At 40.5% G+C, this 26,868-nt stretch overlaps 1 protein-coding gene across 1 annotated transcript in view; it reads right to left on the bottom strand.

The window, feature by feature from the left end:
- Nucleotides 1-26,868, bottom strand: part of LOC144345072 (uncharacterized) — a 205,802-nt gene that overhangs the window by 133,892 nt on the left and 45,042 nt on the right. The window lies entirely within an intron of this gene.

Below are 26,868 nucleotides of genomic sequence, written 5' to 3'. Positions count from 1 at the left end.
TTACGCGTTACCAGACATAGTATGGGTATATTACAACTGTTTACGCGTTACCAGACGTAGTATAAGTATGCTACAACCTTTTACGCGTTACCAGACATAGCATGAGTATGCTTCAACTGTTTACGCGTTACCAGACATAGTATGAGTATGCTTCAACTCTTTACGCGTTACCAGACATAGTATGAGTATGCTACAACTGTTTACGGTTACCAGATGTAGTATGAGTATGCTACAACTGTTTACGCGTTACCAGACGTAGTATGAGTATGCTACAACTGTTTACGCGTTACCAGACATAGTATGAGTATGATTCAACTGTTTACGCGTTACCAGACATAGTATGAGTATGTTACAACTGTTTACGCGTTACCAGACATAGTATTAGTATGTTACAACTGTTTACACGTTCCAGACATAGTATGAGTATGCTACAACTGTTTACGCGTTACAGGACATAGTATGAGTATGCAACAACTGTTTACGCGTTATCAGACATAGTATGAGTATGCTACAACTGTTTACGCGTTACAGGACATAGTATGAGTATGCTTCAACTGTTTACGCGTTACCAGACATAGCATGAGTATGCTACAACTGTTTACGCGTTACCAGACGTAGTATGAGTATGCTACAACTGTTTACGCGTTACTAGACATAGTATGAGTATGCTACAACTGTTTACGCGTTACCAGACATAGTATGAGTATGCTTCAACTGTTTACGCGTTAACAGACATAGTATGAGTATGTCACAACTGTTTACGCGTTACCAGACAAAGTATGAGTATGCTACAACTGTTTACGCATTACCAGACATAGAGCGAGTATGCTACAACTGTTTACCGATACCAGACAAAGTACGGGTATGCTACAACTGTTTACGCATTACCAGACGTAGTATGAGTATGCTACAACTGTTTACGCGTTACCAGACATAGTATGAGTATGCTACAACTGTTTACGCGTTACCAGACATAGTATGAGTATGCTTCAACTGTTTACGCGTTAACAGACATAGTATGAGTATGTCACAACTGTTTACGCGTTACCAGACAAAGTATGAGTATGCAACAACTGTTTACGCATTACCAGACATAGAGCGAGTATGCTACAACTGTTTACCGATACCAGACAAAGTACGGGTATGCTACAACTGTTTTCGCATTACCAGACGTAGTATGAGTATGCTACAACTGTTTACGCGTTACCAGACATAGAGCGAGTATGCTACAACTGTTTACGCGTTACCAGACTTAGTATGAGTATGCTACAACTGTTTACCCGTTACCAGACGTAGTATGAGTATGCTCCAACTGTTTATGCGTTACCAGACATAGTATGGGTATGCTACAACTGTATATGCGTTACCAGACATAGTATGAGTATGCTACGACTATTTACGCGTTACCAGACATAGTATAAGTATGCTACAACTGTTTACGCGTTACCAGACATAGTATGAGTATGCTACAACTGTTTACGCGTTACAGGACATAGTATGAGTATGCTACAACTGTTTACGCGTTACCAGACACAGTATGAGTATGCTTCAACTGTTTACGCGTTAACAGACATAGTATGAGTATGTCACAACTGTTTACGCGTTACCAGACAAAGTGTGAGTATGCTACAACTGTTTACGCGTTACCAGACATAGTATGAGTATGCTACAACTGTTTACGCGTTACCAGACATAGTATGGGTATGCTACAACTGTTTACGCATTACCAGACGTACTATGAGTATGCTACAACTGTTTACGCGTTACCAGACATAGAGCGAGTATGCTACAACTGTTTACGCGTTACCAGACATAGTATGGGTATATTACAACTGTTTACGCGTTACCAGACGTAGTATAAGTATGCTACAACCTTTTACGCGTTACCAGACGTAGTATGAGTATGCTTCAACTGTTTACGCGTTAACAGACATAGTATGAGTATGTCATAACTGTTTACGCGTTACCAGACATAGTATGAGTATGCTACAACTGTTTACGCGTTACCAGACATAGAGCGAGTATGCTACAACTGTTTACGCGTTACCAGACATAGTATGGGTATGCTACAAATGTTTACGCGTTACCAGACGTAGTATGAGTATGCTCCAACTGTTTATGCGTTACCAGACATAGTATGGGTATTCTACAACTGTATATGCGTTACCAGACGTAGTATGAGTATGCTACGACTATTTACGCGTTACCAGACATAGTATAAGTATGCTACAACTGTTTACACGTTCCAGACATAGTATGAGTATGCTACAACTGTTTACGCGTTACAGGACATAGTATGAGTATGCAACAACTGTTTACGCGTTATCAGACATAGTATGAGTATGCTACAACTGTTTACGCGTTACAGGACATAGTATGAGTATGCTTCAACTGTTTACGCGTTACCAGACATAGCATGAGTATGCTACAACTGTTTACGCGTTACCAGACGTAGTATGAGTATGCTACAACTGTTTACGCGTTACTAGACATAGTATGAGTATGCTACAACTGTTTACGTGTTACCAGACATAGTATGAGTATGCTTCAACTGTTTACGCGTTAACAGACATAGTATGAGTATGTCACAACTGTTTACGCGTTACCAGACAAAGTATGAGTATGCTACAACTGTTTACGCATTACCAGACATAGAGCGAGTATGCTACAACTGTTTACCGATACCAGACAAAGTACGGGTATGCTACAACTGTTTACGCATTACCAGACGTAGTATGAGTATGCTACAACTGTTTACGCGTTACCAGACATAGAGCGAGTATGCTACAACTGTTTACGCGTTACCAGACTGAGTATGGGTATGCTACAAATGTTTACGCGTTACCAGACGTAGTATGAGTATGCTACAACTGTTTACGCGTTACCAGACGTAGTATGAGTATGCTCCAACTGTTTATGCGTTACCAGACATAGTATGGGTATGCTACAACTGTATATGCGTTACCAGACATAGTATGAGTATGCTACGACTATTTACGCGTTACCAGACATAGTATAAGTATGCTACAACTGTTTACGCGTTACCAGACATAGTATGAGTATGCTACAACTGTTTACGCGTTACAGGACATAGTATGAGTATGCTACAACTGTTTACGCGTTATCAGACATAGTATGAGTATGCTACAACTGTTTACGCGTTACAGGACATAGTATGAGTATGCTTCAACTGTTTACGCGTTACCAGACATAGTATGAGTATGCTACAACTGTTTACGCGTTACCAGACGTAGTATGAGTATGCTACAACTGTTTACGCGTTACCAGACATAGTATGAGTATGCTACAACTGTTTACGCGTTACCAGACATAGCATGAGTATGCTTCAACTGTTAAAGCGTTACCAGACATAGTATGAGTATGCTACAACTGTTTACGGTTACCAGACGTAGTATGAGTATGCTACAACTGTTTACGCGTTACCAGACGTAGTATGAGTATGCTACAACCGTTTACGCGTTACCAGACATAGTATGAGTATGCTTCAACTGTTTACGCGTTACCAGACGTAGTATGAGTATGCTACAACCGTTTACGCGTTACCAGACATAGTATGAGTATGCTTCAACTGTTTACGCGTTACCAGACATAGTATGAGTATGCTTCAACTCTTTACGCGTTACCAGACATAGTATGAGTATGCTACAACTGTTTACGGTTACCAGATGTAGTATGAGTATGCTACAACTGTTTACACGTTACCAGACATAGTATTCGTATGCTTCAACAGTTTACGCGTTACCAGACATAGTGTGAGTATGCTACAACTGTTTACGCGTTACCAGACATAGTATGAGTATGCTACAACTGTTTACGCGTTACCAGACAAAGTGTGAGTATGCTACAACTGTTTACGCGTTACCAGACATAGTATGGGTATATTACAACTGTTTACGCGTTACCAGACGTAGTATAAGTATGCTACAACCTTTTACGCGTTACCAGACGTAGTATGAGTATGCTTCAACTGTTTACGCGTTAACAGACATAGTATGAGTATGTCATAACTGTTTACGCGTTACCAGACATAGTATGAGTATGCTACAACTGTTTACGCGTTACCAGACATAGAGCGAGTATGCTACAACTGTTTACGCGTTACCAGACATAGTATGGGTATGCTACAAATGTTTACGCGTTACCAGACGTAGTATGAGTATGCTCCAACTGTTTATGCGTTACCAGACATAGTATGGGTATTCTACAACTGTATATGCGTTACCAGACATAGTATGAGTATGCTACGACTATTTACGCGTTACCAGACATAGTATAAGTATGCTACAACTGTTTACACGTTCCAGACATAGTATGAGTATGCTACAACTGTTTACGCGTTACAGGACATAGTATGAGTATGCAACAACTGTTTACGCGTTATCAGACATAGTATGAGTATGCTACAACTGTTTACGCGTTACAGGACATAGTATGAGTATGCTTCAACTGTTTACGCGTTACCAGACATAGCATGAGTATGCTACAACTGTTTACGCGTTACCAGACGTAGTATGAGTATGCTACAACTGTTTACGCGTTACTAGACATAGTATGAGTATGCTACAACTGTTTACGTGTTACCAGACATAGTATGAGTATGCTTCAACTGTTTACGCGTTAACAGACATAGTATGAGTATGTCACAACTGTTTACGCGTTACCAGACAAAGTATGAGTATGCTACAACTGTTTACGCATTACCAGACATAGAGCGAGTATGCTACAACTGTTTACCGATACCAGACAAAGTACGGGTATGCTACAACTGTTTACGCATTACCAGACGTAGTATGAGTATGCTACAACTGTTTACGCGTTACCAGACATAGAGCGAGTATGCTACAACTGTTTACGCGTTACCAGACTGAGTATGGGTATGCTACAAATGTTTACGCGTTACCAGACGTAGTATGAGTATGCTACAACTGTTTACGCGTTACCAGACGTAGTATGAGTATGCTCCAACTGTTTATGCGTTACCAGACATAGTATGGGTATGCTACAACTGTATATGCGTTACCAGACATAGTATGAGTATGCTACGACTATTTACGCGTTACCAGACATAGTATAAGTATGCTACAACTGTTTACGCGTTACCAGACATAGTATGAGTATGCTACAACTGTTTACGCGTTACAGGACATAGTATGAGTATGCTACAACTGTTTACGCGTTATCAGACATAGTATGAGTATGCTACAACTGTTTACGCGTTACAGGACATAGTATGAGTATGCTTCAACTGTTTACGCGTTACCAGACATAGTATGAGTATGCTACAACTGTTTACGCGTTACCAGACGTAGTATGAGTATGCTACAACTGTTTACGCGTTACCAGACATAGTATGAGTATGCTACAACTGTTTACGCGTTACCAGACATAGCATGAGTATGCTTCAACTGTTAAAGCGTTACCAGACATAGTATGAGTATGCTACAACTGTTTACGGTTACCAGACGTAGTATGAGTATGCTACAACTGTTTACGCGTTACCAGACGTAGTATGAGTATGCTACAACCGTTTACGCGTTACCAGACATAGTATGAGTATGCTTCAACTGTTTACGCGTTACCAGACGTAGTATGAGTATGCTACAACCGTTTACGCGTTACCAGACATAGTATGAGTATGCTTCAACTGTTTACGCGTTACCAGACATAGTATGAGTATGCTTCAACTCTTTACGCGTTACCAGACATAGTATGAGTATGCTACAACTGTTTACGGTTACCAGATGTAGTATGAGTATGCTACAACTGTTTACACGTTACCAGACATAGTATTCGTATGCTTCAACAGTTTACGCGTTACCAGACATAGTGTGAGTATGCTACAACTGTTTACGCGTTACCAGACATAGTATGAGTATGCTACAACTGTTTACGCGTTACCAGACAAAGTGTGAGTATGCTACAACTGTTTACGCGTTACCAGACATAGAGCGAGTATGTTACAACTGTTTACGCGTTACCAGACGTAGTATGAGTATGCTACAACCGTTTACGCGTTACCAGACATAGTATGAGTATGCTTCAACTGTTTACGCGTTAACAGACATAGTATGAGTATGTCACAACTGTTTACGCGTTACCAGACATAGAGCGAGTATGCTACAACTGTTTACGCGTTACCAGAGATAGTATGGGTATGCTACAACTGTTTACGCATTACCAGACGTACTATGAGTATGCTACAACTGTTTACGCGTTACCAGACGTAGTATGAGTATGCTACAACTATTTACGCGTTACCAGACGTAGTATGATTATGCTACAACTGTTCACGCGTTACCAGACGTAGTATAATTATGCTACAACTGTTTACGGGTTACCAGACGTAGTATGAGTATGCTACAACTGTTTATGCGTTACCAGACATAGTATGATTATGCTAAAACTGTTCACGCGTTACCAGACATATTATGAGTATGCTACAACTGTTTACGCGTTACCAAACATATTATTAGTATGCCACAACTGTTTACGCGTTACCAGACGTAGTGTGACTATGCTACAACTGTTTACGCGTTATCAGACGTAGTATGAGTATGCTACAACTATTTACGCGTTACCAAACGTAGTATGAGTATGCTGCAACTGTTTACGCGTTACCAGACGTAGTATGAGTATGCTACAACTGTTTACGCGTTACCAGACGTAGTATGAGTATGCTACAACTGTTTATGCGTTACCAGACGTAGTATTAGTATGCTACAACTGTTTACACGTTACCAGACGTAGTATGAGTATGCTACAACTGTTTACGCGTTAACAGACATAGTATGAGTATGCTACAACTGTTTACGCGTTACCAGACATAGCATGAGTATGCTTCAACTGTTAAAGCGTTACCAGACATAGTATGAGTATGCTACAACTGTTTACGGTTACCAGACGTAGTATGAGTATGCTACAACTGTTTACGCGTTACCAGACGTAGTATGAGTATGCTACAACCGTTTACGCGTTACCAGACATAGTATGAGTATGCTTCAACTGTTTACGCGTTACCAGACGTAGTATGAGTATGCTACAACCGTTTACGCGTTACCAGACATAGTATGAGTATGCTTCAACTGTTTACGCGTTACCAGACATAGTATGAGTATGCTTCAACTCTTTACGCGTTACCAGACATAGTATGAGTATGCTACAACTGTTTACGGTTACCAGATGTAGTATGAGTATGCTACAACTGTTTACACGTTACCAGACATAGTATTCGTATGCTTCAACAGTTTACGCGTTACCAGACATAGTGTGAGTATGCTACAACTGTTTACGCGTTACCAGACATAGTATGAGTATGCTACAACTGTTTACGCGTTACCAGACAAAGTGTGAGTATGCTACAACTGTTTACGCGTTACCAGACATAGAGCGAGTATGTTACAACTGTTTACGCGTTACCAGACGTAGTATGAGTATGCTACAACCGTTTACGCGTTACCAGACATAGTATGAGTATGCTTCAACTGTTTACGCGTTAACAGACATAGTATGAGTATGTCACAACTGTTTACGCGTTACCAGACATAGAGCGAGTATGCTACAACTGTTTACGCGTTACCAGAGATAGTATGGGTATGCTACAACTGTTTACGCATTACCAGACGTACTATGAGTATGCTACAACTGTTTACGCGTTACCAGACATAGAGCGAGTATGCTACAACTGTTTACGCGTTACCAGACATAGTATGGGTATATTACAACTGTTTACGCGTTACCAGACGTAGTATGAGTATGCTACAACTGTTTACGCGTTAACAGACATAGTATGAGTATGCTTCAACTCTTTACGCGTTACCAGACATAGTATGAGTATGCTACAACTGTTTACGGTTACCAGATGTAGTATGAGTATGCTACAACTGTTTACACGTTACCAGACATAGTATTCGTATGCTTCAACAGTTTACGCGTTACCAGACATAGTGTGAGTATGCTACAACTGTTTACGCGTTACCAGACATAGTATGAGTATGCTACAACTGTTTACGCGTTACCAGACAAAGTGTGAGTATGCTACAACTGTTTACGCGTTACCAGACATAGAGCGAGTATGTTACAACTGTTTACGCGTTACCAGACGTAGTATGAGTATGCTACAACCGTTTACACGTTACCAGACATAGTATGAGTATGCTTCAACTGTTTACGCGTTAACAGACATAGTATGAGTATGTCACAACTGTTTACGCGTTACCAGACATAGAGCGAGTATGCTACAACTGTTTACGCGTTACCAGACATAGTATGGGTATGCTACAACTGTTTACGCATTACCAGACGTACTATGAGTATGCTACAACTGTTTACGCGTTACCAGACATAGAGCGAGTATGCTACAACTGTTTACGCGTTACCAGACATAGTATGGGTATATTACAACTGTTTACGCGTTACCAGACGTAGTATGAGTATGCTACAACCTTTTACGCGTTACCAGACATAGTATGAGTATGCTTCAACTGTTTACGCGTTAACAGACATAGTATGAGTATGTCACAACTTTTTACGCGTTACCAGACAAAGTGTGAGTATGCTACAACTGTTTACGCGTTACCATACATAGAGCGAGTATGCTACAACTGTTTACGCGTTACCAGACATAGTATGGGTATGCTACAAATGTATACGCGTTACCAGACGTAGTATGAATATGCTACAACTGTTTACGCGTTACCAGACGTAGTATGAGTATGCTCCAACTGTATATGCGTTACCAGACATAGTATGGGTATGCTACAACTGTATATGCGTTACCAGACATAGTATGAGTATGCTACAACTGTTTACGGTTACCAGATGTAGTATGAGTATGCTACAACTGTTTACACGTTACCAGACATAGTATTCGTATGCTTCAACAGTTTACGCGTTACCAGACATAGTGTGAGTATGCTACAACTGTTTACGCGTTACCAGACATAGTATGAGTATGCTTCAACTGTTTACGCGTTAACAGACATAGTATGAGTATGTCACAACTGTTTACGCGTTACCAGACATAGAGCGAGTATGCTACAACTGTTTACGCGTTACCAGACATAGTATGGGTATGCTACAACTGTTTACGCATTACCAGACGTACTATGAGTATGCTACAACTGTTTACGCGTTACCAGACATAGAGCGAGTATGCTACAACTGTTTACGCGTTACCAGACATAGTATGGGTATATTACAACTGTTTACGCGTTACCAGACGTAGTATGAGTATGCTACAACCTTTTACGCGTTACCAGACATAGTATGAGTATGCTTCAACTGTTTACGCGTTAACAGACATAGTATGAGTATGCTTCAACTCTTTACGCGTTACCAGACATAGTATGAGTATGCTACAACTGTTTACGGTTACCAGATGTAGTATGAGTATGCTACAACTGTTTACACGTTACCAGACATAGTATTCGTATGCTTCAACAGTTTACGCGTTACCAGACATAGTGTGAGTATGCTACAACTGTTTACGCGTTACCAGACATAGTATGAGTATGCTACAACTGTTTACGCGTTACCAGACAAAGTGTGAGTATGCTACAACTGTTTACGCGTTACCAGACATAGAGCGAGTATGTTACAACTGTTTACGCGTTACCAGACGTAGTATGAGTATGCTACAACCGTTTACACGTTACCAGACATAGTATGAGTATGCTTCAACTGTTTACGCGTTAACAGACATAGTATGAGTATGTCACAACTGTTTACGCGTTACCAGACATAGAGCGAGTATGCTACAACTGTTTACGCGTTACCAGACATAGTATGGGTATGCTACAACTGTTTACGCATTACCAGACGTACTATGAGTATGCTACAACTGTTTACGCGTTACCAGACATAGAGCGAGTATGCTACAACTGTTTACGCGTTACCAGACATAGTATGGGTATATTACAACTGTTTACGCGTTACCAGACGTAGTATGAGTATGCTACAACCTTTTACGCGTTACCAGACATAGTATGAGTATGCTTCAACTGTTTACGCGTTAACAGACATAGTATGAGTATGTCACAACTTTTTACGCGTTACCAGACAAAGTGTGAGTATGCTACAACTGTTTACGCGTTACCATACATAGAGCGAGTATGCTACAACTGTTTACGCGTTACCAGACATAGTATGGGTATGCTACAAATGTATACGCGTTACCAGACGTAGTATGAATATGCTACAACTGTTTACGCGTTACCAGACGTAGTATGAGTATGCTCCAACTGTATATGCGTTACCAGACATAGTATGGGTATGCTACAACTGTATATGCGTTACCAGACATAGTATGAGTATGCTACGACTATTTACGCGTTACCAGACATAGTATAAGTATGCTACAACTGTTTACGCGTTACCAGACATAGTATGAGTATGCTACATCTGTTTACGCTTTACAGGACATATTATGAGTATGCTACAACTGTTTACGCGTTATCAGACATAGTATGAGTATGCTACAACTGTTTACGCGTTACAGGACATAGTATGAGTATGCTATAACTGTTTACGCGTTACCAGACATAGTATGAGTATGCTACAACTGTGTACGCGTTACCAGACGTAGTATGAGTATGCTACAACTGTTTACGCGTTACCATACATAGTATGAGTATGCTACAACTGTTTACGCGTTACCAGACGTAGTATGAGTATGCTACAACTGTTTACGCGTTACCAGACATAGTATGAGTATGCTTCAACTGTTAAAGCGTTACCAGACATAGTATGAGTATGCTACAACTGTTTACGGTTACCAAACGTAGTATGAGTATGCTACAACTGTTTACACGTTACCAGACATAGTATTCGTATGCTTCAACAGTTTACGCGTTACCAGACATAGTGTGAGAATGCTATAACTGTTTACGCGTTACCAGACATAGTATGAGTATGCTACAACTGTTTACGCGTTTCCAGACGTAGTATGAGTATGCTACAACTGTTTACGCGTTACCAGACATAGTATGAGTATGCTACAACTGTTTACGCGTTACCAGACATAGCATGAATATGCTTCAACTGTTAAAGCGTTACCAGACATAGTATGAGTATGCTACAACTGTTTACGGTTACCAGACGTAGTATGAGTATGCTACAACTGTTTACGCGTTACCAGGCGTAGTATGAGTATGCTACAACTGTTTACGCGTTACCAGACATAGTATGAGTATGCTACAACTGTTTACACGTTACCAGACATAGTATTCGTATGATTCAACAGTTTACGCGTTACCAGACATAGTGTGAGAATGCTATAACTGTTTACGTGTTACCAGACATAGTATGAGTATGCTACAACTGTTTACGCGTTACCAGACAAAGTGTGAGTATGCTACAACTATTTACGCGTTACCAGACATAGAGCGAGTATGTTACAACTGTTTACGCGTTACCAGACGTAGTATGAGTATGCTACAACTGTTTACGCGTTAACAGACATAGTATGAGTATGTCACAGCTGTTTACGCGTTACCAGACAAAGTGTGAGTATGCTACAACTGTTTACGCGTTACCAGACATAGAGCGAGTATGTTACAACTGTTTACGCGTTACCAGACGTAGTATGAGTATGCTACAACTGTTTACGCGTTACCAGACGTAGTATGAGTATGCTACACCTGTTTACGCGTCACCGGACGTAGTATGTGTATGCTACAACTGTTTACGCGTTACCAAACGTAGTATGAGTATGCTACAACTGTTTACGCGTTACCAGACGTAGTATGAGTATGCTTCAACTGTTTACGCGTTAACAGACATAGTATGAGTATGTCACAACTTTTTACGCGTTACCAGACAAAGTGTGAGTATGCTACAACTGTTTACGCGTTACCATACATAGAGCGAGTATGCTACAACTGTTTACGCGTTACCAGACATAGTATGGGTATGCTACAAATGTATACGCGTTACCAGACGTAGTATGAATATGCTACAACTGTTTACGCGTTACCAGACGTAGTATGAGTATGCTCCAACTGTATATGCGTTACCAGACATAGTATGGGTATGCTACAACTGTATATGCGTTACCAGACATAGTATGAGTATGCTACGACTATTTACGCGTTACCAGACATAGTATAAGTATGCTACAACTGTTTACGCGTTACCAGACATAGTATGAGTATGCTACATCTGTTTACGCTTTACAGGACATATTATGAGTATGCTACAACTGTTTACGCGTTATCAGACATAGTATGAGTATGCTACAACTGTTTACGCGTTACAGGACATAGTATGAGTATGCTATAACTGTTTACGCGTTACCAGACATAGTATGAGTATGCTACAACTGTGTACGCGTTACCAGACGTAGTATGAGTATGCTACAACTGTTTACGCGTTACCATACATAGTATGAGTATGCTACAACTGTTTACGCGTTACCAGACGTAGTATGAGTATGCTACAACTGTTTACGCGTTACCAGACATAGTATGAGTATGCTTCAACTGTTAAAGCGTTACCAGACATAGTATGAGTATGCTACAACTGTTTACGGTTACCAAACGTAGTATGAGTATGCTACAACTGTTTACACGTTACCAGACATAGTATTCGTATGCTTCAACAGTTTACGCGTTACCAGACATAGTGTGAGAATGCTATAACTGTTTACGCGTTACCAGACATAGTATGAGTATGCTACAACTGTTTACGCGTTTCCAGACGTAGTATGAGTATGCTACAACTGTTTACGCGTTACCAGACATAGTATGAGTATGCTACAACTGTTTACGCGTTACCAGACATAGCATGAATATGCTTCAACTGTTAAAGCGTTACCAGACATAGTATGAGTATGCTACAACTGTTTACGGTTACCAGACGTAGTATGAGTATGCTACAACTGTTTACGCGTTACCAGGCGTAGTATGAGTATGCTACAACTGTTTACGCGTTACCAGACATAGTATGAGTATGCTACAACTGTTTACACGTTACCAGACATAGTATTCGTATGATTCAACAGTTTACGCGTTACCAGACATAGTGTGAGAATGCTATAACTGTTTACGTGTTACCAGACATAGTATGAGTATGCTACAACTGTTTACGCGTTACCAGACAAAGTGTGAGTATGCTACAACTATTTACGCGTTACCAGACATAGAGCGAGTATGTTACAACTGTTTACGCGTTACCAGACGTAGTATGAGTATGCTACAACTGTTTACGCGTTAACAGACATAGTATGAGTATGTCACAGCTGTTTACGCGTTACCAGACAAAGTGTGAGTATGCTACAACTGTTTACGCGTTACCAGACATAGAGCGAGTATGTTACAACTGTTTACGCGTTACCAGACGTAGTATGAGTATGCTACAACCGTTTACGCGTTACCAGACATAGTATGAGTATGCTTCAACTGTTTACGCGTTAACAGACATAGTATGAGTATGTCACAACTGTTTACGCGTTACCAGACAAAGTGTGAGTATGCTACAACTGTTTACGCGTTACCAGACATAGAGCGAGTATGCTACAACTGTTTACGCGTCACCAGACATAGTATGGGTATGCTACAACTGTTTACGCATTACCAGACGTAGTATGAGTATGCTACAACTGTTTACGCGTTACCAGACATAGAGCAGAGTATGCTACAACTGTTTACGCGTTACCAGACATAGTATGGGTATGTTACAACGGTTTACGTGTTACCAGACGTACTATGAGTATGCTACAACCTTTTACGCGTTACCAGACATAGTATGAGTATGCTTCAACTGTTTACGCGTTAACAGACATAGTATGAGTATGTCACAACTGTTTACGCGTTACCAGACAAAGTGTGAGTATGCTACAACTGCTTACGCGTTACCAGACATAGAGCGAGTATGCTACAACTGTTTACGCGTTACCAGACATAGTATGAGTATGCTACTACTGTTTAGGCGTTACCAGACATAGAGCGAGTATGCTACGACTATTTACGCGTTACCAGACATAGTATAAGTATGCTACAAATGTTTACGCGTTACCAGACGTATTATGAGTATGCTACAACTGTATATGCGTTACCAGACATAGTATGAGTATGCTACGACTATTTACGCGTTACCAGACATAGTATAAGTATGCTACAACTGTTTACGCGTTACCAGACATAGTATGAGTATGCTACAACTGTTTACGCGTTACAGGACATAGTATGAGTATGCTACAACTGTTTACGCGTTATCAGACATAGTATGAGTATGCTACAACTGTTTACGGTTACCAAACGTAGTATGAGTATGTTACAACTGTTTACGCGTTACCAGACATAGAATGAGTATGCTACAACTATTTGCGCGTTACCAGACGTAGTATAAGTATGCTACAACAGTTTACGCGTTACCAGACATAGTATGAGTATGCTTCGACTGTTTACGCGTCACCAGACATAGTATGAGTATGCTACAACTGTTTACACGTTACCAGACGGAGTATGAGTATGTAACATCCGTTTACGCGTTACCAGACATAGTATGAGTATGCTTCAACTGTTTACGCGTTACCAGACATAGTATGAGTATGCTTCAACTGTTTACGCGTTACCAGACATAGTATGAGTATGCTACAACTGTTTACGGTTACCAGACGTAGTATGAGTAAGCTACAACTGTTTACACGTTACCAGACATAGTATTCGTATGCTTCAACAGTTTACGCGTTACCACACATAGTGTGAGTATGCTACAACTGTTTACGCGTTACCACACATAGTATGAGTATGCTACAACTGGTTACGCGTTACCAGACAAAGTGTGAGTATGCTACAACTGTTTACGCGTTACCAGACATAGAGCGAGTATGCTACAACTGTTTACGCGATACCAGACATAGTACGGGTATGCTACAACTGTTTGCGCATTACCAGACGTAGTATGAGAATGCTACAACTGTTTACGCGTTACCAGACATAGTATTGGTATGCTACAAATGTTTACGCGTTACCAGACGTAGTATGAGTATGCTACAACTGTTTACGCGTTACCAGACGTAGTATGAGTATGCTCCAACTGTTTATGCGTTACCAGACATAGTATGGGTATGCTACAACTGTATATGCGTTACCAGACATAGTATGAGTATGCTACGACTATTTACGCGTTACCAGACATAGTATGAGTATGCTTCAACTGTTTACGCGTTACCAGACATAGTATGAGTATGCTACAACTGTTTACGCGTTACCAGACGTAGTATGAGTATGCTACAACTGTTTACGCGTTACCAGACATAGTATGAGTATGCTACAACTGTTTACGCGTTACCAGACATAGCATGAGTATGCTTCAACTGTTAAAGCGTTACCAGACATAGTATAAGTATGCTACAACTGTTTACGCGTTACCAGACATAGTATGAGTATGCTACGACTATTTACGCGTTACCAGACATAGTATAAGTATGCTACAACTGTTTACGCGTTACCAGACATAGTATGAGTATGCTACAACTGTTTACGCGTTACCAGACATAGCATGAGTATGCTTCAACTGTTAAAGCGTTACAGGACATAGTATGAGTATGCTACAACTGTTTACGCGTTATCAGACATAGTATGAGTATGCTACAACTGTTTACGCGTTACAGGACATAGTATGAGTATGCTTCAACTGTTTACGCGTTACCGGACGTAGTATGAGTATGCTACAACTGTTTACGCGTTACCAGACATAGAGCAGAGTATGCTACAACTGTTTACGCGTTACCAGACATAGTATGGGTATGTTACAACGGTTTACGTGTTACCAGACGTACTATGAGTATGCTACAACCTTTTACGCGTTACCAGACATAGTATGAGTATGCTTCAACTGTTTACGCGTTAACAGACATAGTATGAGTATGTCACAACTGTTTACGCGTTACCAGACAAAGTGTGAGTATGCTACAACTGCTTACGCGTTACCAGACATAGAGCGAGTATGCTACAACTGTTTACGCGTTACCAGACATAGTATGAGTATGCTACTACTGTTTAGGCGTTACCAGACATAGAGCGAGTATGCTACGACTATTTACGCGTTACCAGACATAGTATAAGTATGCTACAAATGTTTACGCGTTACCAGACGTATTATGAGTATGCTACAACTGTATATGCGTTACCAGACATAGTATGAGTATGCTACGACTATTTACGCGTTACCAGACATAGTATAAGTATGCTACAACTGTTTACGCGTTACCAGACATAGTATGAGTATGCTACAACTGTTTACGCGTTACAGGACATAGTATGAGTATGCTACAACTGTTTACGCGTTATCAGACATAGTATGAGTATGCTACAACTGTTTACGGTTACCAAACGTAGTATGAGTATGTTACAACTGTTTACGCGTTACCAGACATAGAATGAGTATGCTACAACTATTTGCGCGTTACCAGACGTAGTATAAGTATGCTACAACAGTTTACGCGTTACCAGACATAGTATGAGTATGCTTCGACTGTTTACGCGTCACCAGACATAGTATGAGTATGCTACAACTGTTTACACGTTACCAGACGGAGTATGAGTATGTAACATCCGTTTACGCGTTACCAGACATAGTATGAGTATGCTTCAACTGTTTACGCGTTACCAGACATAGTATGAGTATGCTTCAACTGTTTACGCGTTACCAGACATAGTATGAGTATGCTACAACTGTTTACGGTTACCAGACGTAGTATGAGTAAGCTACAACTGTTTACACGTTACCAGACATAGTATTCGTATGCTTCAACAGTTTACGCGTTACCACACATAGTGTGAGTATGCTACAACTGTTTACGCGTTACCACACATAGTATGAGTATGCTACAACTGGTTACGCGTTACCAGACAAAGTGTGAGTATGCTACAACTGTTTACGCGTTACCAGACATAGAGCGAGTATGCTACAACTGTTTACGCGATACCAGACATAGTACGGGTATGCTACAACTGTTTGCGCATTACCAGACGTAGTTCGAGAATGCTACAACTGTTTACGCGTTACCAGACATAGTATTGGTATGCTACAAATGTTTACGCGTTACCAGACGTAGTATGAGTATGCTACAACTGTTTACGCGTTACCAGACGTAGTATGAGTATGCTCCAACTGTTTATGCGTTACCAGACATAGTATGGGTATGCTACAACTGTATATGCGTTACCAGACATAGTATGAGTATGCTACGACTATTTACGCGTTACCAGACATAGTATAAGTATGCTACAACTGTTTACGCGTTACCAGACATAGTATGAGTATGCTACAACTGTTTACGCGTTACAGGACATAGTATGAGTATGCTACAACTGTTTACGCGTTATCAGACATAGTATGAGTATGCTACAACTGTTTACGCGTTACAGGACATAGTATGAGTATGCTTCAACTGTTTACGCGTTACCAGACATAGTATGAGTATGCTACAACTGTTTACGCGTTACCAGACGTAGTATGAGTATGCTACAACTGTTTACGCGTTACCAGACATAGTATGAGTATGCTACAACTGTTTACGCGTTACCAGACATAGCATGAGTATGCTTCAACTGTTAAAGCGTTACCAGACATAGTATAAGTATGCTACAACTGTTTACGCGTTACCAGACATAGTATGAGTATGCTTCGACTGTTTACGCGTCACCAGACATAGTATGAGTATGCTACAACTGTTTACACGTTACCAGACATAGTATGAGTATGCTACAACTGTTTACGCGTTACAGGACATAGTATGAGTATGCTACAACTGTTTACGCGTTATCAGACATAGTATGAGTATGCTACAACTGTTTACGCGTTACAGGACATAGTATGAGTATGCTTCAACTGTTTACGCGTTACCGGACATAGTATGAGTATGCTACAACTGTTTACGCGTTACAAGACATAGTATGAGTATGCTACAACTGTTTACGGTTACCAGACGTAGTATGAGTATGCTACAACTGTTTACGCAGTACCAGACGTAGTATGAGTATGCTACAACTGTTTACGCGTTACCATACATAGTATGAGTATGCTTCAACTGTTAAAGCGTTACCAGACATAGTATGAGTATGCTACAACTGTTTACGGTTACCAAACGTAGTATGAGTATGCTACAACTGTTTACACGTTACCAGACATAGTATTCGTATGCTTCAACAGTTTACGCGTTACCAGACATAGTGTGAGAATGCTACAACTGTTTACGCGTTACCAGACATAGAGCGAGTATGTTGCAACTGTTTACGCGTTACCAGACGTAGTATGAGTATGCTACAACCGTTTACGCGTTACCAGACATAGTATGAGTATGCTTCAACTGTTTACGCGTTAACGGACATAGTATGAGTATGTCACAGCTGTTTACGCGTTACCAGACAACCTGTGAGTATGCTACAACTGTTTACGCGTTACCAGACATAGAGCGAGTATGCTACAACTGTTTACGCGTTACCAGACATAGTATGAGTATGCTACAACTATTTACGCGTTACCAAAAGTAGTATGAGTATGCTACAACTGTTTACGCGTTACCAGACGTAGTATGAGTATGCTACGACTATTTACGCGTTACCAGACATAGTATAAGTATGCTACAACTGTTTACGCGTTACCAGACATAGTATGAGTATGCTACAACTGTTTACGCGTTACAGGATATAGTATGAGTATGCTACAACTGTTTACGCATTACCAGACGTAGTATGAGTATGCTACAACCTTTTACGCGTTACCAGACATAGTATTAGTATGTTACAACTTTTTACGCGTTATCAGACGTAGTATGAGTATGCTACAACTGTTTACGCGTTACCAGACGTACTATGAGTATGCTACAACTGTCTACGCGTTACCAGACGTAGTATGAGTATGCTACAACTCTTTACGCGTTACCAGACATAGTATGAGTATGCTACAACTTTTTACGCGTTACCAGACGTACTATGAGTATGCTACAACTGTTTACGCGTTACCAGACATTGTATGAGTATGCTACAACTGTTTACGCGTTACCAGACATAGAGCGAGTATGTTACAACTGTTTACGCGTTACCAGACATAGTATGAGTATGCTACAACTATTTGCGCGTTACCAGACGTAGTATGAGTATGCTACAACAGTTTACGCGTTACCAGACATAGTATGAGTATGCTTCGACTGTTTACGCGTCACCAGACATAGTATGAGTATGCTACAACTGTTTACACGTTACCAGACGGAGTATGAGTATGTAACATCCGTTTACGCGTTACCAGACATAGTATGAGTATGCTTCAACTGTTTACACGTTACCAGACATAGTATGAGTATGCTTCAACTGTTTACGCGTTACCAGACATAGTATGAGTATGCTACAACTGTTTACGCGTTACCAGACGTAGTATGAGTATGCTACAACTGTTTACGCGTTACCATACATAGTATGAGTATGCTTCAACTGTTAAAGCGTTACCAGACATAGTATGAGTATGCTACAACTGTTTACGGTTACCAAACGTAGTATGAGTATGCTACAACTGTTTACACGTTACCAGACATAGTATGAGTATGCTTCGACTGTTTACGCGTCACGAGACATAGTATGAGTATGCTACAACTGTTTACACGTTACCAGACGGAGTATGAGTATGTAACATCCGTTTACGCGTTACCAGACGTAGTATGAGTATGCTACAACCGTTTACGCGTTACCAGACATAGTATGAGTATGCTTCAACTGTTTACGCGTTAACGGACATAGTATGAGTATGTCACAGCTGTTTACGCGTTACCAGACAACCTGTGAGTATGCTACAACTGTTTACGCGTTACCAGACATAGAGCGAGTATGCTACAACTGTTTACGCGTTACCAGACATAGTATGAGTATGCTACAACTATTTACGCGTTACCAAAAGTAGTATGAGTATGCTACAACTGTTTACGCGTTACCAGACGTAGTATGAGTATGCTACGACTATTTACGCGTTACCAGACATAGTATAAGTATGCTACAACTGTTTACGCGTTACCAGACATAGTATGAGTATGCTACAACTGTTTACGCGTTACAGGATATAGTATGAGTATGCTACAACTGTTTACGCATTACCAGACGTAGTATGAGTATGCTACAACCTTTTACGCGTTACCAGACATAGTATTAGTATGTTACAACTTTTTACGCGTTACCAGACGTACTATGAGTATGCTACAACTGTTTACGCGTTACCAGACATTGTATGAGTATGCTACAACTGTTTACGCGTTACCAGACATAGAGCGAGTATGTTACAACTGTTTACGCGTTACCAGACATAGTATGAGTATGCTACAACTATTTGCGCGTTACCAGACGTAGTATGAGTATGCTACAACAGTTTACGCGTTACCAGACATAGTATGAGTATGCTTCGACTGTTTACGCGTCACCAGACATAGTATGAGTATGCTACAACTGTTTACACGTTACCAGACGGAGTATGAGTATGTAACATCCGTTTACGCGTTACCAGACATAGTATGAGTATGCTTCAACTGTTTACACGTTACCAGACATAGTATGAGTATGCTTCAACTGTTTACGCGTTACCAGACATAGTATGAGTATGCTACAACTGTTTACGCGTTACCAGACGTAGTATGAGTATGCTACAACTGTTTACGCGTTACCATACATAGTATGAGTATGCTTCAACTGTTAAAGCGTTACCAGACATAGTATGAGTATGCTACAACTGTTTACGGTTACCAAACGTAGTATGAGTATGCTACAACTGTTTACACGTTACCAGACATAGTATGAGTATGCTTCGACTGTTTACGCGTCACCAGACATAGTATGAGTATGCTACAACTGTTTACACGTTACCAGACGGAGTATGAGTATGTAACATCCGTTTACGCGTTACCAGACATAGTATGAGTATGCTTCAACTGTTTACACGTTACCAGACATAGTATGAGTATGCTTCAACTGTTTACGCGTTACCAGACATAGTATGAGTATGCTACAACTGTTTACGGTTACCAGACGTAGTATGAGTAAGCTACAACTGTTTACACGTTACCAGACATAGTATTCGTATGCTTCAACAGTTTACGCGTTACCAGACATAGTGTGAGTATGCTACAACTGTTTACGCGTTACCACACATAGTATGAGTATGCTACAACTGGTTACGCGTTACCAGACAAAGTGTGAGTATGCTACAACTGTTTACGCGTTACCAGACATAGAGCGAGTATGCTACAACTGTTTACGCGATACCAGACATAGTACGGGTATGCTACAACTGTTTACGCATTACCAGACGTAGTATGAGAATGCTACAACTGTTTACGCGTTACCAGACATAGTATGGGTATGCTACAAATGTTTACGCGTTACCAGACGTAGTATGAGTATGCTCCAACTGTTTATGCGTTACCAGACATAGTATGGGTATGCTACAACTGTATATGCGTTACCAGACATAGTATGAGTATGCTACGACTATTTACGCGTTACCAGACATAGTATAAGTATGCTACAACTGATTACGCGTTACCAGACATAGTATGAGTATGCTACAACTGTTTACGCGTTACAGGACATAGTATGAGTATGCTACAACTGTTTACGCGTTATCAGACATAGTATGAGTATGCTACAACTGTTTACGCGTTACAGGACGTAGTATGAGTATGCTTCAACTGTTTACGCGTTACCAGACATAGTATGAGTATGCTACAACTGTTTACGCGTTACCAGACGTAGTATGAGTATGCTACAACTGTTTACGCGTTACCAGACATAGTATGAGTATGCTACAACTGTTTACGCGTTACCAGACATAGCATGAGTATGCTTCAACTGTTAAAGCGTTACCAGACATAGTATAAGTATGCTACAACTGTTTACGCGTTACCAGACATAGTATGAGTATGCTACGACTATTTACGCGTTACCAGACATAGTATAAGTATGCTACAACTGTTTACGCGTTACCAGACATAGTATGAGTATGCTACAACTGTTTACGCGTTACAGGACATAGTATGAGTATGCTACAACTGTTCAGACGTAGTATGAGTATGCTACAACTATTTACGCGTTACCAAACGTAGTATGAGTATGCTACAACTGTTTACGCGTTACCAGACGTAGTATGAGTATGCTACAACTGTTTACGCGTTACCAGACGTAGTATGAGTATGCTACAACAGTTTACCCGTTACCAGACGTAGTATGGGTTTGCTACAACTGTTTACGCGTTATCAGACGTAGTATGAGTATGCTACAACTGTTTACGCGTCACCAGACGTAGTATGTGTATGCTACAACTGTTTACGCGTTACCAAACATATTATTAGTATGCCACAACTGTTTACGCGTTACCAGACGTAGTATGAGTATGCTACAACTGTTTACGCGTTATCAGACGTAGTATGAGTATGCTACAACTATTTACGCGTTACCAAACGTAGTATGAGTATGCTACAACTGTTTACGCGTTACCAGACGTAGTATGAGTATGCTACAACTGTTTACGCGTTACCAGACGTAGTATGAGTATGCTACAACTGTTTACCCGTTACCAGACGTAGTATGAGTATGCTACAACTGTTTACGCGTTATCAGACGTAGTATGAGTATGCTACAACTGTTTACGCGTCACCAGACGTAGTATGAGTATGCTACAACTGTTTACGCGTCACCAGACGTAGTATGAGTATGCTACAACTGTTTACGCGTTATCAGACGTAGTATGAGTATGCTACAACTATTTACTCGTTACCAAACGTAGTATGAGTATGCTACAACTGTTTACGCGTTACCAGACGTAGTATGAGTATGCTACATCTGTTTACGCGTTACCAGACATAGTATGAGTATGCTACAACTGTTTACCCGTTACCAGACGTAGTATGAGTATGCTACAACTGTTTACGCGTTATCAGACGTAGTATGAGTATGCTACAACTGTTTACGCGTCACCAGACGTAGTATGAGTATGCTACAACTGTTTACGCGTTACCAGACGTAGTATGAGTATGCTACAACTGCTTACGCGTTACCAGACGTAGTATGAGTATGCTACAACTGTTTATGCGTTACCAGACGTAGTATGAGTATGCTACAACTGTTTACGCGTTATCAGACGTAGTATGAGTATGCTACAACTATTTACGCGTTACCAGACGTAGTATGAGTATGCTACAACTGTTTACGCGTTACCAGACATAGTGAGAGTATGCTACAACTGTTTACGCGTTACCAGATGTAGTATGAGTATGCTACAACTGTTTATGCGTTACCAGACATAGTATGATTATGCTAAAACTGTTAACGCGTTACCAGACATATTATGAGTATGCTACAACTGTTTACGTGTTACCAAACATATTATTAGTATGCCACAACTGTTTACGCGTTACCAGACGTAGTGTGACTATGCTACAACTGTTTACGCGTTATCAGACTTAGTATGAGTATGCTACAACTATTTACGCGTTACCAAACGTAGTATGAGTATGCTGCAACTGTTTACGCGTTACCAGACGTAGTATGAGTATGCTACAACTGTTTACGCGTTACCAGACGTAGTATGAGTATGCTACAACTGTTTATGCGTTACCAGACGTAGTATTAGTATGCTAAAACTGTTTACGCGTTACCAGACGTAGTATGAGTATGCTACAACTGTTTACGCGTTAACAGACATCGTATGAGTATGCTACAACTGTTTACGCGTTACCAGACGTAGTATGAGTATGCTACAACTGTTTACGCGTTACCAGACATAGTATGAGTATGATTCAACTGTTTACGCGTTACCAGACATAGTATGAGTATGTTACAACTGTTTACGCGTTACCAGACATAGTATTAGTATGTTACAACTGTTTACGCGATACCAGACATAGTATGAGTATGCTACAACTGTTTACGCGTTACCAGACATAGTATGAGTATGCTACAACTGTTTACGCGTCACCAGACGTAGTATGAGTATGCTACAACTGTTTACGCGTCACCAGACGTAGTATGTGTATGCTACAACTGTTTACGCGTTACCAAACATATTATTAGTATGCCACAACTGTTTTCGCGTTACCAGACGTAGTATGAGTATTCTACAACTGTCTGTGCGTTACCAGACGTAGTATGAGTATGCTACAACTGTTTACGCGTTATCAGACGTAGTATGAGTATGCTACAACTGTTTACGCGTCACCAGACGTAGTATGAGTATGCTACAACTGTTTACGCGTCACCAGACGTAGTATGTGTATGCTACAACTGTTTACGTGTTACCAAACATATTATTAGTATGCCACAACTGTTTACGCGTTACCAGACGTAGTATGAGTATGCTGCAACTGTTTACGCGTTATCAGACGTAGTATGAGTATGCTACAACTATTTACGCGTTACCAAACGTAGTATGAGTATGCTACAACTGTTTACGCGTTACCAGACGTAGTATGAGTATGCTACAACTGTTTACGCGTTACCAGACGTAGTATGAGTATGCTACAACTGTTTACCCGTTACCAGACGTAGTATGAGTATGCTACAACTGTTTACGCGTTATCAGACGTAGTATGAGTATGCTACAACTGTTTATGCGTTACCAGACATAGTATGATTATGCTAAAACTGTTAACGCGTTACCAGACATATTATTAGTATGCTACAACTGTTTTCGCGTTACCAGACGTAGTATGAGTATTCTACAACTGTCTGTGCGTTACCAGACGTAGTATGAGTATGCTACAACTGTTTACGCGTTATCAGACGTAGTATGAGTATGCTACAACTGTTTACGCGTCACCAGACGTAGTATGAGTATGCTACAACTGTTTACGCGTCACCAGACGTAGTATATGTATGCTACAACTGTTTACGCGTTACCAAACATATTATTAGTATGCCACAACTGTTTACGCGTTACCAGACGTAGTATGAGTATGCTACAACTGTTTACGCGTTATCAGACGTAGTATGAGTATGCTACAACTATTTACGCGTTACCAAACGTAGTATGAGTATGCTACAACTGTTTACGCGTTACCAGACGTAGTATGAGTATGCTACAACTGTTTATGCGTTACCAGACGTAGTATGAGTATGCTACAACTGTTTACGCGTTATCAGACGTAGTATGAGTATGCTACAACTGTTTACGCGTTACCAGACGTAGTATGAGTATGCTACAACTGTTTACGCGTTACCAGACATAGTGAGAGTATGCTACAACTGTTTACGCGTTACCAGATGTAGTATGAGTATGCTACAACTGTTTATGCGTTACCAGACATAGTATGATTATGCTAAAACTGTTAACGCGTTACCAGACATATTATTAGTATGCCACAACTGTTTTCGCGTTACCAGACGTAGTATGAGTATTCTACAACTGTCTGTGCGTTACCAGACGTAGTATGAGTATGCTACAACTGTTTACGTGTTATCAGACGTAGTATGAGTATGCTACAACTGTTTACGCGTCACCAGACGTAGTATGAGTATGCTACAACTGTTTACGCGTCACCAGACGTAGTATATGTATGCTACAACTGTTTACGCGTTACCAAACATATTATTAGTATGCCACAACTGTTTACGCGTTACCAGACGTAGTATGAGTATGCTACAACTGTTTACGCGTTATCAGACGTAGTATGAGTATGCTACAACTATTTACGCGTTACCAAACGTAGTATGAGTATGCTACAACTGTTTACGCGTTACCAGACGTAGTATGAGTATGCTACAACTGTTTGCGCGTTACCAGACGTAGTATGAGTATGCTACAACTGTTTACCCGTTACCAGACGTAGTATGGGTTTGCTACAACTGTTTACGCGTTATCAGACGTAGTATGAGTATGCTACAACTGTTTACGCGTCACCAGACGTAGTATGAGTATGCTACAACTATTTACGCGTTACCAAACGTAGTATGAGTATGCTACAACTGTTTACGCGTTACCAGACGTAGTATGAGTATGCTACAACTGTTTACGCGTTACCAGACGTAGTATGAGTATGCTACAACTGTTTACCCGTTACCAGACGTAGTATGAGTATGCTACAACTGTTTACGCGTTATCAGACGTAGTATGAGTATGCTACAACTGTTTACGCGTCACCAGACGTAGTATGAGTATGCTACAACTGTTTACGCGTCACCAGACGTAGTATATGTATGCTACAACTGTTTACGCGTTACCAAACATATTATTAGTATGCCACAACTGTTTACGCGTTACCAGACGTAGTATGAGTATGCTACAACTGTTTACGCGTTATCAGACGTAGTGTGAGTATGCTACAACTATTTACGCGTTACCAAACGTAGTATGAGTATGCTACAACTGTTTACGCGTTACCAGACGTAGTATGAGTATGCTACAACTGTTTACGCATTACCAGACGTAGTATGAGTATGCTACAACTGTTTACCCGTTACCAGACGTAGTATGGGTTTGCTACAACTGTTTACGCGTTATCAGACGTAGTATGAGTATGCTACAACTGTTTACGCGTCACCAGACGTAGTATGAGTATGCTACAACTGTTTACGCGTCACCAGACGTAGAATGTGTATGCTACAACTGTTTACGCGTTACCAGACATAGTATGATTATGCTAAAACTGTTAACGCGTTACCAGACATATTATTAGTATGCCACAACTGTTTTCGCGTTACCAGACGTAGTATGAGTATTCTACAACTGTCTGTGCGTTACCAGACGTAGTATGAGTATGCTACAACTGTTTACGCGTTATCAGACGTAGTATGAGTATGCTACAACTGTTTACGCGTCACCAGACGTAGTATGAGTATGCTACAACTGTTTACGCGTCACCAGACGTAGTATATG

The sequence above is a fragment of the Saccoglossus kowalevskii genome, chromosome 6 (assembly GCF_978046115.1).
Source record: "Saccoglossus kowalevskii chromosome 6, keSacKowa6.1, whole genome shotgun sequence".
NCBI lineage: Eukaryota > Metazoa > Hemichordata > Enteropneusta > Harrimaniidae > Saccoglossus > Saccoglossus kowalevskii.
The sequence above is the reverse complement of the archived record's forward strand: the minus strand, read 5'-3'. Positions and strand labels throughout refer to the sequence as shown.